General features: G+C 46.6%; 1 long non-coding RNA gene across 1 annotated transcript; it reads left to right on the forward strand.

The window, feature by feature from the left end:
* The first annotated feature begins 6,660 nt into the window (after nucleotides 1-6,660).
* LOC141350618 (uncharacterized) lies at nucleotides 6,661-15,490 on the forward strand. The gene is made up of 2 exons (XR_012358736.1): nucleotides 6,661-8,548; nucleotides 15,171-15,490. It is a non-coding gene; the product is annotated as an uncharacterized lncRNA (long non-coding RNA).
* The last annotated feature ends 215 nt before the right edge of the window (nucleotides 15,491-15,705 follow it).

Here is a 15,705-nt window from a genome sequence, read left to right on the forward strand (position 1 = left end):
TTAGAAATCCAGGGGGCTGCATTAACTGGCTCAATCACCCCCATGTCCAGCATCATTTGAAGCTCAGCAGTGACTTCCTCCTGCAAGGCTAAGGGAATCCTGTGCAGGGGCTGTATAACTGGCGATACCCCAGGGCCACCAAAGGCTTGTGGATGAAAGCTGTAAGCCAGCCCAGTCCATCAAACAGCACTGGCCATCTCTATTGCTAGGTATAGGTGACATGGTGGATATTAATGCCCTTATCGTCTCACAGTGTGAACCCGAAGCTGGTAAAAAGATCAAGCCCCAGGAGGTTGGCTCCCCATTCAGAAATGTAAAATGGGAACAGTGACAGGTGTTTGGAGCCATAATGTACTGAGACACGGAGAACACCAATCATAGTAATCTTGGAACTGTAGTAGCCACAGAGTGATGTGCAGGGCTGCTATAATGGCAGATGGGAGAAAAACTTAATACGTGATACGTATTGGAATTGAGCAACGAAGCAGCTGCACCCGTATCTAGGAGGAGTGGGAGACTCACCTCACCCAGCAGCACAGTACATATTCTAAAGGCTACCAGCTGATACATGTCTAATTTCAGTGTAGTCATTACAGACCGGTAAGAGTGTCCTCTGTGATGCTTGTGTAGCAGGAGCTGACCAGCATACTTTGGCAGTTCTTTTTTTTCAAGCAATTTTTACATGTCTGCCCATGTGCAGGGCAATTTTGGGCTCTTGAATGGTGCGATCTAGACCCACAGTTGCCAGAAAAACTTGAACTGCGTTGATTTCTCTGCTGCTGTGGAAAATGCACTGGAAAACCTGCATCCTGACTCTCACTTTGTCCTATGGGTAAGGGTGTGTGGCCTTGATAACTGACAGGTCGGAGTTGTTGCATAGGAATTTCCACGGGGGGCGCACATCAGCGAGCAGCATAGAGCATGCAACAGCTGCCTCTACTTGCAGCACAATTGCAACCGCTTGATTTAGTGTTAGTTCATCAGATCCTAACAACAGTTTTTCCGTTGTCTTTTCACACAATATCCCTTCAATAAGCTGATCAAGAATGATCTAATCTTGAAGTGTCCCATAATTGCACTAGCGCGTCAGGTCTCGCAGATTATTGACGTAGTCCTGCACAGACTCGCCCGCTCGCTGAAGCCGTTTGCGTAGCTTGTATTGGCGTAGTATGATTCGTTGCTGGCCCGTAAAGTGAAGAGCGAGCTGAGCGACCGCTTCATTGTAAGTCTCTGCTCCCCCAAGAGTGCGATAAATTCTCTATTCTTCGGGCCAGAGACAGTGATGAAGCAGGGCAATTTTCATCTGATCCAGAATATTAGTATAGTCCATAGCCTTGACATACACCAGAAAAGGTGTTGGCGGTGGTAAGCTAAACTCAGCCATACTTGTCACCAATGTTGTGTTGAAGTATTTAGTTAGTCAGAAGGAAGTTTATCTCCACACTAGAGCTTGGAACGATAATCTCTTTACTATCTTATGCCACACATTCTCACAACGAATGCGCACACCAGAACCCCCAATAACCTTGGTTACCCTGGAAACCTTGAGTAAGAATACAACAATATCGTAAGGCTTTTGAAAATATTCAAAGCATTTTCCTCAAATATGTGTAAATATAAGATCGTAAATATACGAGTAGGCTGCTGCCTAAGATTTGTCATTTAAAAATCATTCAATTTGCTGAAACAGAGTAAGTTGTAGCCAAATTAAGAGTAAAAAAACCCTAGTGGATGAAAACATCCCCAACAAAACATAATATATATATATATATATATATATATATATATATATTTAAAAAGTTTATATGGCTGTTCTAAAGTCTTGCATGACGTTGAAGAGGCTGAATGTGTTGCGAGAGGTGGCTACGCATCACCTTTAGCGCACATAGATGAAAGGAGCAGAGAAAGGCGTGTGCACTTTCCGAGGCAGATCACACGTGGCCTCAAGTTTGCTCTATGTTTCTTAATCCAAGATGTCAAAAAGAATAGCTTCATAATGCAATGCATGTTGTGTGCACCAAAACAACTGACATCTCATCTTACAGAAATTCAGGCCCCAACTTAAACAAAACGTAGCGGTAAGTGTAAATTTGAACACTATTAATGGTTATTTGGTAACTATGGGCACTTTTACCTTATTATTATACTATTTCACAAACTGGCTGGGTGTTTTGTCACATGCACTCTTGTACAACCAAATCCTGTAAACCTTAGAAACAACACATGTTCACATCTGCACATTGCCCTATCTTTTCCTCACAAAACTAAACAAAATGGGCAGCATAATGTGACATCTAATGTGTCTATTGCAGGACTGAGAGAGGGTGCTTTACTTTAACCTAGGTTCCCTTTCAGTCGGTCACTACGACGTCACGTCGTGACCAACGAATTGGGAACCGCTTCGCGGGTGACCTATCTACTTCGAGAACTATCAAAAACGCCAATGAACTTGGCATGCAGGTATTTGCATAATGTCGGCGCCGCCCCGCCAGGTGCGTATATAAGGCGCAGGTGCATAATACCAAATCAGCTTTATTGCTTTGAAGGCGGCAGACATCTGCTCTCGAGAAGCTTTCTAAACTTATCTTCGTAGATCCTGTTCTGAAGGGAAGAAAATAAGATCTCAGCTTGCTGAAGTTGGTTGGGCAAAGACACCTCAGCGGAGGCTCGCAGTGTTTTTTCTCCACCCTTTCTTTCTCTCTCTGTCTCTTTGATTTAGGACTTGAGTTCGAGTGAGTGCGTTGCCTCTCCCTGTGTGTTTCACCAGCTTGCACAAAGAGTGATTTCCCTAAAAGAGCAGCACGTTTGAGCTTTGTGTCTTTTTAAAGACAGCCACTCATTCTTGTCACGGTCGGGGTCGTCTTTTTAAAGATGGATTTCCGTCCGTGCTCCGTTTCTGGATGCGGTGTGTTCATCGCCCCCCAGGATGGCCACAAGAGTTGTCTTTCGTGTATGGCAGCCATGCTCGCTCGGGCGGCGGAGGCGGTCGGCTTGGAGTGGACTAAACCTCCCCCACCTGAACCGTCCCGCCTCGATGATTGGTTCTTCGGGGGTGCCAGGGCTTCTCAGTCCTTGCCCCCGGTGCCTTTCTTCCCCGAGGTGGATGAAGAGCTGACGCGTTCGTGGAAAACCCCGTTTTCCGCCCGGAACCGGCCGTATCAGCCTTCACCCCTCACCTCTCTCGAGGGTGGAGATGCCAAGGGGTACACTGGTATCCCGTCAGTGGAGCGCCCGGTCGCGATGCAGTTGTGTCCGGCCGGTGTCGTTTCCTCCTGGCGGGACCAGCCTACTCTCCCCTCACGGGCCTGTAAGCACTAGGGGTGGAACAATACATGTATTCGTTTCGAACCGAATCGGTACGGGGGTTACGGTTCGGTGCATGAATTTAAACGGAGAATACACGGTATGAAAATAAAAAAACTTGCGTGCAAAATAATTAATGTAATGCGGAACTACTGTTAGATACGCGGGTTCTTTATGGACAGCTAATCTGTTGCCCCGCTTTAGCTCTGAAGCTCTGATTGGCGCCGATGCATCCGAGCTCCGCCTATGTATGCACTCTATCAGAGCCCGTCTACATTCTGGCACTCTGCAGTTTTTTGTCACGTCGACGCCGGTCCAGTCAGTTAGTGAGCAGAGATAGCGAAGTGGTGTTCCACAAGAGACGCTCCGCCAGCCATCGCAAGTTTGGCAAAACTTCAGTTTTCCAGTCAGTTACAATAGTACAGGCGAGAGAGTGGTGGAAAAGACGAGGACTTTGCATCGGCGTTGTTCAGCAATTGTTAGGTATGTGAGTGGAAATACATCTAATCAGGGCTCTCAAGTCTCACGCATTCACCTTGACAAACACGCATTTCAGCCAGTTCAAACGCCACACTTTGTATTTCTCACGCTGAGAAGTAGGAGATAAATTGTCCTGCTATATACAACAGGCAAGGATGCCGATAAGACCCGGCTCCTGAATGCTCCGGTTTCCCAGACCGGCCTGTTCGGCAAGACGGTCGAGGAGTTTCCTCGGAGCAATTCTCCGCGGCCAAGAAGCAGACTGAGGCCATCGCTCAGGTCATGCCACGTCGGAAGCGTCCTTCGCCTGCCCCGTCCACGTCGGCGCCTCAGCCTGCTCCTCGCCGAGGGCGTCCTGCGGCGCCGGCCTCCGTTCCTCCCCGGGGCTCTTCTAAGAAGCGAGGAACCGGTCGTCAGCAGCCCGCCCCGCCCGCTTCAAAGGGTGGAAAGAGGAGATCGAAGCGGCCCTGAGACGGGCGACCTAGAGATGGAGGGGATCGCTCTTCGGGAGATGGTGAAGGCACCACTCCCCCCACCGGAGGAGGGCCAGTTGGGGAATCTTTTGTTTCAATTTTCTGTTCCGCCGACTTTTCAGTTGGCACCCACAATTTCAAAAAAAGAGCGAATTCCACTTCCATCTCTAGGTCTTCAGATGAGCGCCGGAGACACGAGCGGGCTCATAACCCCCCCTCGTTCTCCAACTCATCAGAGGAGAACGAGAGCGACGCACGGGCTCATAACCCCACTGCGCTCTCCAACTTCTCAGGCGGTAGGAGACAGCTACGGGCTCATAACCCATCGTCTCCCTCCTCCTTCGCCAGAGGGTGAATCGAGTGGTGTGAGGTGTCTTCAGCAGAGCCTCCCTTACTCACCCACCCAGCAACGGACTCAGGTGAGTGTTATCACACACAACACTGCTGTCGGCGCGGCCGTTACGCACACACCGGCGATCACCTACAGTAAGATAATAATTTAAAGGTGTTGCATACAGTATAATCCCTGAAATGGTTCTCTTAGGTAAGGGTAATTGTTAAATGTTTCACAACAGCGACCCAGGATTATAAAATACTATTGTTGCCATGGAGATGCAACAGAAAAAGCTTAAGTTTTTTTTTGCAACACCCTTAAGTTTAAATGAAACATAATGGTGAATTTAAGGGGAACATTACACTTAAGGGACTTTATGCAACCGGGCCCTGTTGCTTTATACTGTAGCATATTCAGGTCGTGCATCATGTTTTTGAAAGTAATTAGTAAAGTAACTAGTAAAGTAACTAATTACTTTTGAAAATAAGTAATCAGTAAAGTAACGGGATTACTTTCTTAGGGAAGTAATCAGTAATCAGTAACTAATTACTTTTTCCAAGTAACTTGACCAACACTGATCGTCAGTTACAGTCTGCCACATTCTTGTCTGAAGGACTTTGTCACAGACTATCACGTATAGGTGTTTAACCATTTCTCCTCAACTATAGTTTAAGTTGAAACACAATTTTTGTAGTTCTTTATGGGGGGTGGGCGTGTTGTATTCTTACTCGAGGTTACGGGGGTTCAGTGTGTGTGCATGCGTTCTGAGAATGTATGGCATAAGAGAGTATAGAGATTACACACATTGAACACACACACATGCTCACATACACACTAAAAGTTAGTTTGATTGTTTAGTTCTCCATCTATCCTCTACTCTTGCTACATTATTCAGTTTATTCGAAGTTGTTTTTGTGTTCATAATTAATTATGTTTATAAATCTGATGCAGAGAAGATATTTACAGAAAACAATTGGACACAACGTTATAATTACCAGATCACACACACACACACACACACACACACACACACACACACACACACACACACACACACACTAATATGCTTTTACTATGGGCAAAACTGAATTTAACTCAATGCACAAGCTAGAAATTAAGCTCTATTTTTTGCACAGGCCTACTAAAGGGTTAACAGAGTTTGGCTCTGGACAGAGGAGGGAAGCCGGGTTTGATTTAAGGGCGTGTCGTGGTAGAATTGGCACTTGATCTACACACAGATTACACTGAAGGACACTGATTCCACTGGGCAACACAGGTGGCGCATTTAGCTGAAAACAGCTTGTGGTAGGTAAGAATGACTACCGGCATAAGATAAAGCAAGCTTGGCAATTATAGCAAGATAAGCTTTAAGCTTAAACCGTCTGTGGGGGAAAACAGAGCAAATGACCTTGGTATGGTTTGCGCTGGCACAAGCTGTTAGTAAATCAGGCCCTTAATCTCTGGTCTTGACTGGAGTTGGACTTGACTATAACAATAAACAATATATCAAATTTGGTTACAAACATTCCTGAAAATATCCCCCTGTTTGTCTATCAAAATAGAGAAATGTATACAGGTTTTTAATAACATGAAAATTAGTAAATGATGAGAGAATTTTTATTTTTGGGTGAATTATTTAATACACCCATGAGTGAAAAAAGACATTTAATAAATCCTTCTCATAACAAGGCCCAGGACAATGTCTCTGGTTGACCCTCTATGTTGACGGCCCTGATCTAACAGTGTTTCTATTTCTTAACAATAGTAGTGCACATGAAATACTGAATAAATCTATAGACTAAATCCAGTGTAGTTTCCTTTGGATCAGAGCTAACTGGGCGTTCTAGAAATACCTCCACTTAAACAGCACATATCATTCAATTCATGATTTTAAATTTCCTTTGGTGTGTAAGTGTGTATTAGTACATGTTAACAATATGCAAAAGGTACAAACCCCAAAGTAAATGATGTTGTGAGTTATCGTCTCCAAAGTAAATATCTTTTTTTGGACTACAACAAACCCATGGATTGTAGGCAACAGTTTACTTCCTGGGCCTGTTGACGTGTGTGGCAGTATGCATCTACATAAGGGGTTAAACTGTGATCTGTTACTCTGAGGAAGCCTCATTACGTATAGTATAAAAGGGGTGAACTTGTGCCACCCGGATGTGCGTCATCTAAGCGTTACCGTTTCTGGGTGACTGTGCGCCACCCGGATCTGCGTCATCTAAGCGTTGCAGTTGTGTGTGTGCCGGTGTATCGTGGCTTGAGAGGTAAGGCTGTAAGCTGCTAATTATACGGTGGCTTTTGGCTGTTTTACGACATCAATCCTATTCTTTTATAGTGGACTGAGGAAATGCAAAGCGTGTATGTAATCCGACACGTCTCTTAACTGGGTTAATCTGTGCGGCGATCGCCATTCACGGAGGTATGCCCTTTTAACTGTGGCACATTATGTATTGGGTAAGTGTTTGGTTAGTTATGTTTTCTGTATGTGTTTGTCTTTAGACGCCTGGAGTGTGTTGTGGTGGGCTGACGGACTGCTGTAATTCCGATTCATTCATTGTGCTGCTGCGGGTTGCGCTGTGTTGCTTCCTCCGCTATGTGTGTGCGTTGTTCACTTTGGGCTGCGGTCCGTGTGAACCTCGATTAAGGTAACGAAGTGGTGATTTCGCTTTGCTGGTCTCTCAACGGCCCGTGGTCGTGGACGGCTTCGTTAACCCGTCGTTTTCGGAACAGCCCTCCATACCTGACTGTCTGTGGTAAATTCTGTGCCAGTTGGCTAATGTACTGTTTCAAAGTGTATTCCTTCCTCCACTAACGTACGATTCCCTCAACGTCTACTTTGCAGTAACCACTATGGGGTATTTCTTTAAAAGTTGAATTGTGATTCAGTTTTTCTTTTCTTTCATTTGTTTGGTTGTTTAACTGTATGCATTCAGCAAAGTTAGTATAATTTGTATTCTTTTGTTGTAATTTGTTTTTTTTTATTTTTTTTATTTAATTTGTATATGTATCTTCATACACACCTGCGGCGTCTGCCGGCTTGCAAGCTGTATTGACGCTCTCTTTGTCCCCGGTGTGGCTTTTCTTAGCTTGTTGCAGCCTGCTAAGGGTAAGGTGCAATGGTGCCTGTCATACCTGAATGTATGCAAGTTGTCTCGTATTAACTGTGAAACCTGGTCCTAACTGTGATTAACTGTCTGGCTTGCAAGGGGTAGATTTCTAGATCGTTTTTGCTGTGAGGGTTTTGGTTACCGCTTTACAAGTTGACTAATGGTGTGTGTGTGTGTGTTTTATGATTGAAATTGTGTATTCTTTTTTTTGTTTCTTTGTTTTAGAATTGGGGCGGCAGACAGCAGAAGTCTTAGGAGTTGTGTCCTCTTACTCTCGGTGGTGGTATTCTTCACTGATTGCCTGCTCCATTTGAGGTGCAGTGTATCTGTGCTGTGTGCACGTGTGGTGGATGTGACTTTGCTGTGTCTTTTTCTCTTCATTCTAGATAGGAGAATTCGGGACTTGTTCCTGAGAGGAGCTGAATGCCGATCCCCAATTTGTGTGCGTGTGGTTGTGAATTGAAATTTATATTGTTATTGTGTCTGTGATGTACTTAGTGCATCTTTGTTTTATTGCAAAATAAATAAATTTATTTTTATATACAAGTTGTGTCTCATACCTGACCCCACCGAACTGAACCTGTGAGCTTTATTTTGGTTTAGATCAATTCCCCTATAAATTAACTCGGGGTGGCGTAGTCGGTCTTATATGGGCTTCTGATTTGATTGCCCTTTCCCAATTATTCCTGTTCCCCACAATTGGCGTAGTCGGCAGGGTCGGTGCTGTTATAGGTTGACACACAAAAAAAAAAAAAAAAAAAAAAAAATTTCCTTTTTCCTTTTTGTGGTGTTTTTCTCTTTTTCAGAATTGTGGTGACTGCTCAATAGACGGGCTGGTGGTGGTAAGCATTTTTTCTTTGCTTAAATAATGGAGGAGGAATTACAGAATATGAGGGATTTAGTGGCCCAATTGAGGGCAGAAAACGAGCGACTGCAGCAGGACCAGGTGCCTGTTGGGGTGCCAGGTCCTGGTGCAGCTGCTGCTAATGTAGTACCATCGGTTATGCCACAGTCAGCTAGTGTGAGTGCCGGCGCGGCGGAACGATTTGTTTTCATACCACGGGAGAGACGTTGTCCCAAATTTAATGGTAGAAGCGGCGTTAGCATTAGCGAATGGGTGGAAGAGGCCGAGGCATGTATGCGTTTGCGTCAGATGTCTCGATTAGATCAAGCCTTCTTCTTATTTGATCATCTCGAAGGAGAGGCTCGCGAGGAAATTAAATATCGGCCTGATTCCGAAAAGTGTGACCCGGATAAGATTATTTTTGCATTGCGTGACTTGTATGGGTGCTCTGAGTCATATGTGGCACTCCAAGAAGTATTTTTTTCTCGAAGACAACAAGAGGGTGAAACATTATTAGAATTCTCCTTGGCTTCATTAAGCTTATTGGAGAAAGTTAAAAGTCGAGCCCCTCATGTCATTCCAAATGCCGATACGGTGTTAAGGGATCAGTTTGTTGAGTGTGTATTGGATAGTGCTCTCCGCAGGGAGCTTAAGCAGTTTGTTCGACGTCAGCCCACTGCAACATTGTTGGAAGTACGTGGGGAGGCCATTAGATGGGAACGCGAGGGAACGCTCGGTGGGGTACGTGGTCGAAGCCATTCAGTCCCCCTGGTGAGTGGGATTCAGTATGGGGTGCATGGCGAATCTGGCGCGGGCATTGGGTCGAGTCAAGGGACCCAAACATCCGAACTAGATGAGCTACGGAAGCTGCTGCGTCAACAGCAGCAGCAGATAGACAACCTTACTCGCGCTATTGCACAAAATCAAAACTCTTATACTCGGGGTCGTTCCCCTCGTATGGATAGGATCGTTTGTAGGCGATGTCAGCAGTCAGGGCATTTTGCTCGGGAGTGTGATGGGGAACGACAACCCCCTCACCCTCAGCAACGGCCCTTTGCTGCTTCTTCCTCCGAGTTGGGGCAGCCGCACAGATCACAGCCGTCGGGAAACTAGTTCCCGCCGAGCTGTTGGGCCAAAGCTCGGTAGGGGATTTTGTCGGCTCTCATACGACTAATCATAAGAAAACTGCATCACACTTGGTTTCCTCTTGTCCACATCTTGTCGTGAGTATGGGGGGCGTTTCTGTGCCCTGTTTAATCGATACTGGCTCCATGGTGACGACAATTACGGAGAGCTGTTTTCAACAGCAATTCCAGCCATGGGGCCAGGATCGGTTACAGTCGTGCCATTGGCTGCAGCTTCGGGCAGCTAATGGACTGGGAATTCCATATATTGGTTATATGGAACTGGATATTGAATTTTGTGGCAATTTAATTCGTGGATGCGGAGTCCTTGTCGTCCGAGATCCTCCTGGTGGTTGGTGCACGAATGTCCCTGGGATTCTGGGGATGAACGTGCTCAGTCGTTGCTACCGGGAGCTCTTTGGGCGACATGGTCCCGCTTTATTTGAGTTACCGGCCGTGACGCATGATTCTAAAATCTCTCAGGCATTTCAACATTGTCAACAGACGTTTGGAGTTCCTGCGCGTGAGGGTGACGTACGGGTTCGGGGGCGTGCAGTGTGCCGCATTCCGGGTGGTACTATGAAGCTGGTGGCAGCAACGTGTTCAGCCTCGTATGTGGGTAATGTTGTGCTATTTGAACCCCCAGAAACCGGCCTGCCGGCAGGTTTGCTTGCTTCTCCAGCCTTGGTGCATATAGCAGGTGGCACTGTGTATGTGCCCCTGGTTAACGTTGGCACCGTGGATGTGGTGCTTTATCCTACCACCGTGGTAGGTAAGTTGACAAAAGTGTATCTTGTGAACCTACCTGACGGTGTGACTGAAGTTCCAACAGCTATTGCTCGGGTGGCTTCTTGTGAGGTCCCAGGTATGTCGGTCCCTGCACAAATCGAGTCAGTTGATTTAAGTGGATTGACAACGGAGGAACAGGGATGTGTTAAAGATCTTCTTTGTGAGTTTCAGAATGTGTTCTCTGCCCATGAGGGAGACTTGGGTTGCACAGACCTTCTCTCTCATGAGATTCCTTTGCTTGACGATGCACCGGTTCGTCAGCGCTATAGGCGAATCCCTCCATCGGAGTACGAATTGGTAAAAACCCATATTAATCAGTTGCTGGATGCTCAGATTATCCGAGAAAGTTGTAGTCCGTACGCATCACCAATTGTATTGGTTAAGAAGAAAGACGGTAGTCTGCGCATGTGCGTAGACTACCGTCAACTTAACGCAAAGACTCGAAAAGACGCCTTTCCATTGCCTCGAATTGAGGAGACGTTAGATTCATTGACAGGGGCTCGTTGGTTTTCAACATTAGATCTGGCCAGTGGTTACAATCAGGTCCCTGTCTCTGAATCTGACAGACCGAAGACTGCCTTTTGTACGCCCTTTGGGCTTTTCGAATGGAATAGAATGCCCTTCGGCCTCTGTAATGCACCCAGTACGTTCCAACGTTTAATGGAACGACTGTTTGGGGACCAGCGACATCAATCTGTGTTGTTATATCTGGATGATATAATTGTGTTTTCTTCATCAGTGCAGCAACATCTCCAGAGGCTGAGAGTGGTGTTAAGTCGGTTACAAGTCGAGGGCCTTAAAGTGAAGTTGGAGAAGTGTGCGTTCTTTAGGGAAGAAGTGAGTTACCTTGGACATGTTATATCCGCTCGAGGTGTGACTACGGACCCGGGTAAGATTGAGGCAGTGGCTCGGTGGCCGCATCCGGTAACTGTATCAGAGCTGCGAACCTTTTTGGGGTTCGTTAGCTATTATCGACGCTTCGTGGAGGGGTTTGCCAAACTGGCTGCCCCATTACATAAGTTGGTGACAGAGTTAACCGGGGGTAAGTCGCGTAAAAGAGGCAGACAGGAATTGATTGAGGTATGGTCTGAGCAGTGCGAGGAAGCTTTTCAAGCTCTTAAGTGCAAGCTTACTACTGCCCCTATTCTGGCGTATGCGGATTTTGCACGTCCCTTCATACTGGAAGTGGATGCTAGTTACACTGGATTGGGTGCAGTATTATCTCAGGAGGTTGACGGTAGGGTACGACCGGTTGCTTACGCGAGTCGTAGCCTTAGACCAGCAGAGCGTAATACTGCTACCTATAGCTCCATGTGACTTGAGTTCTTGGCCCTTAAATGGGCCATGACCGAAAAGTTTAGAGAGTATCTGCTAGGTCACAAGTGTCTGGTGCGGACTGATAACAATCCCCTCAGTCATTTAGCTACGGCCAAGTTGGGAGCAACCGAGCAGCGTTGGGCTGCTGAATTGGCCGTATTTGATTTTGAGATTCAGTATCGATCTGGCAAGTGTAACCAGAATGCTGATGCACTGTCAAGGCAGAATTCTGTTGGCCAGGAATGCAGTGGGGCGTTAGGTGTGACTATTCCTGAAGTGTTAAGGCAGGCAGTGATCGGAGAGTGTGAGGTACCAATAACATCGAGTGCCATGCAGGTATTACCGAGCCGTTCCATGGCAGATGTAAGTTTAATGCAAGGGGCAGACCCGGTTATTGGGCAGGTACAGGAGTTTTGGAGGAGAGGTCAACGTCCGGGGCCAATAGAGAGGAAATGTTTGACCAAGCCCGCGTTGATACTACTTCAACAATGGGACAGACTAGTAGAAGAGGAAGGCTGCTTGTATCGTCAGATTTTCCGCCCAGATGGTGGGGTATTGGTATTGCAGTTAGTGCTGCCCATGGCGTTGAGGTCTGAAATCCTTACCCTGTTGCACCAACAGCATGGACATCAGGGTATTGAACGTACCCTGGAATTAGTTCGCCAGCGGTGCTACTGGCCTGGGGTATCGGCTGATACTGCTCGTTGGGTCCAAGAATGCGAGCGGTGCCAGCTGGCCAAAGATGTTGCTCCTGTAGCTCGTAGCTATATGGGGCATTTGTTGGCCTCACGGCCAAATGAGATTGTAGCCCTGGACTTCACTATGTTGGAGCCTTCGCATTCTGGGCAGGAGAATGTGTTGGTCATGATCGACGTATTTAGCAAATTCACGGTAGCCGTTCCTACCTGGGATCAACGTGCAGAAACTGTGGCACGTGTTTTAGTGGAGGAGTGGTTCTATAAATTTGGGGTTCCCGGGCGGATCCACTCCGATCAGGGACGTAATTTCGAGTCCGCGTTGATACAGCAGCTGTGTCGTCTCTACCAGGTGACCAAGTCCCGTAGTACCCCTTATCACCCAGCCGGCAACGGGCAATGTGAAAGGTTTAATCGCACCTTGCACAATTTATTGAGGACATTGCCGGCGGGAAGTAAAAGGGACTGGGCTTCGTGTCTGGCACAAATGCTCTTTTGTTATAACACCACTCCGCATCAGGCAACCGGGGAGTCGCCCCATTTTCTGATGTTTGGACAGGAGCCTAGGTTGCCAGTAGATTTTTTGCTTGGCCGTGTAACCGACCCTGTAGCTGGGGTGGTACATCGGTGGGTTGAGGAACATCAGGCTCAGTTACAGGTTGCGTTTGAGGGGGCTCGAGGGCGTTTACAGGCTGCTGCAAGTCGCCGCAAAACTGCATATGATCAACGTGTGAGAGAGCTGCCTTTGAGCGAGGGCCAGCTGGTGTATTTAAGGGAACATGGTATTCGAGGTCGTCGGAAGATACAGGATATCTGGAGTTCCATAGAGTACCAGGTAGTACGAGCACCAGAGGCTGAGGGTGCAGTGTATGCAGTGGCTCCAGTGGGCGACCTTAGTAAGGTACGTCATGTACACCGGTCCTTATTAAAGCCTCGGATTCAGAAAGAGGGAGTAGTGGACGATGTCCCTACTAGTGTGGAATTTCCAGTGCAAGAGGTGAGTGAAGGAGTGGAAGAGGTAGATGAGGGTGACGTGGCCTTTGTGGTAGCTGGAGCTCCGTCAGGGGGCACTGTAGGTCACCCACCTTCGTTGGTAGTGACTCGGGCCAACCCACCCACTATAGACCCTGTGGTAGGAGTGTCAGAGGAGATTAGGGGTGAGAATTTTGGGCAGGCATCTGTGTCCCATCCTGATTCTTCAGAGTCTTCTGATTTAGCCCCACGTCGAACTAGGCGTGTTGGTGCTGGGCAGCATTCTAACATGTATCATCTACCACGACCTGTGGGTGGAGGGGTTGGTAGCGAGGATCCCATTGCGGAGTCTAATGCTGTTCTGGTCCTGTTTAGGCCTTGGGACTAGAAATGACCCTTTGAGTTAAGTTCCACCGTCGGGACGACGATGACTAGTGGGGGGGTAGACTGTGGCAGTATGCATCTACATAAGGGGTTAAACTGTGATCTGTTACTCTGAGGAAGCCTCATTACGTATAGTATAAAAGGGGTGAACTTGTGCCACCCGGATGTGCGTCATCTAAGCGTTACCGTTTCTGGGTGACTGTGCGCCACCCGGATCTGCGTCATCTAAGCGTTGCAGTTGTGTGTGTGCCGGTGTATCGTGGCTTGAGAGGTAAGGCTGTAAGCTGCTAATTATACGGTGGCTTTTGGCTGTTTTACGACATCAATCCTATTCTTTTATAGTGGACTGAGGAAATGCAAAGCGTGTATGTAATCCGACACGTCTCTTAACTGGGTTAATCTGTGCGGCGATCGCCATTCACGGAGGTATGCCCTTTTAACTGTGGCACATTATGTATTGGGTAAGTGTTTGGTTAGTTATGTTTTCTGTATGTGTTTGTCTTTAGACGCCTGGAGCGTGTTGTGGTGGGCTGACGGACTGCTGTAATTCCGATTCATTCATTGTGCTGCTGCGGGTTGCGCTGTGTTGCTTCCTCCGCTATGTGTGTGCGTTGTTCACTTTGGGCTGCGGTCCGTGTGAACCTCGATTAAGGTAACGAAGTGGTGATTTCGCTTTGCTGGTCTCTCAACGGCCCGTGGTCGTGGACGGCTTCGTTAACCCGTCGTTTTCGGAACAGCCCTCCATACCTGACTGTCTGTGGTAAATTCTGTGCCAGTTGGCTAATGTACTGTTTCAAAGTGTATTCCTTCCTCCACTAACGTACGATTCCCTCAACGTCTACTTTGCAGTAACCACTATGGGGTATTTCTTTAAAAGTTGAATTGTGATTCAGTTTTTCTTTTCTTTCATTTGTTTGGTTGTTTAACTGTATGCATTCAGCAAAGTTAGTATAATTTGTATTCTTTTGTTGTAATTTGTTTTTTTTATTTTTTTTATTTAATTTGTATATGTATCTTCATACACACCTGCGGCGTCTGCCGGCTTGCAAGCTGTATTGACGCTCTCTTTGTCCCCGGTGTGGCTTTTCTTAGCTTGTTGCAGCCTGCTAAGGGTAAGGTGCAATGGTGCCTGTCATACCTGAATGTATGCAAGTTGTCTCGTATTAACTGTGAAACCTGGTCCTAACTGTGATTAACTGTCTGGCTTGCAAGGGGTAGATTTCTAGATCGTTTTTGCATCCAGCTGTGAGGGTTTTGGTTACCGCTTTACAAGTTGACTAATGGTGTGTGTGTGTTTTATGATTGAAATTGTGTATTCTTTTTTTGTTTCTTTGTTTAGAATTGGGGCGGCAGACAGCAGAAGTCTTAGGAGTTGTGTCCTCTTACTCTCGGTGGTGGTATTCTTCACTGATTGCCGTGCTCCATTTGAGGTGCAGTGTATCTGTGCTGTGTGCACGTGTGGTGGATGTGACTTTGCTGTGTCTTTTTCTCTTCATTCTAGATAGGAGAATTCGGGACTTGTTCCTGAGAGGAGCTGAATGCCGATCCCCAATTTGTGTGCGTGTGGTTGTGAATTGAAATTTATATTGTTATTGTGTCTGTGATGTACTTAGTGCATCTTTGTTTTATTGCAAAATAAATAAATTTATTTTTATATACAAGTTGTGTCTCATACCTTACCCCACCGAACTGAACCTGTGAGCTTTATTTTGGTTTAGATCAATTCCCCTATAAATTAACTCGGGGTGGCGTAGTCGGTCTTATATGGGCTTCTGATTTGATTGCCCTTTCCCAATTATTCCTGTTCGCCACACGTGGACAAGGCTGACATTATCATAATTCCTCCCGCTTTGACTCACAGCCTGTAAGTTAAC

The sequence above is a fragment of the Misgurnus anguillicaudatus genome, chromosome 18 (genome assembly GCF_027580225.2).
Source record: "Misgurnus anguillicaudatus chromosome 18, ASM2758022v2, whole genome shotgun sequence".
Taxonomy (NCBI): domain Eukaryota; kingdom Metazoa; phylum Chordata; class Actinopteri; order Cypriniformes; family Cobitidae; genus Misgurnus; species Misgurnus anguillicaudatus.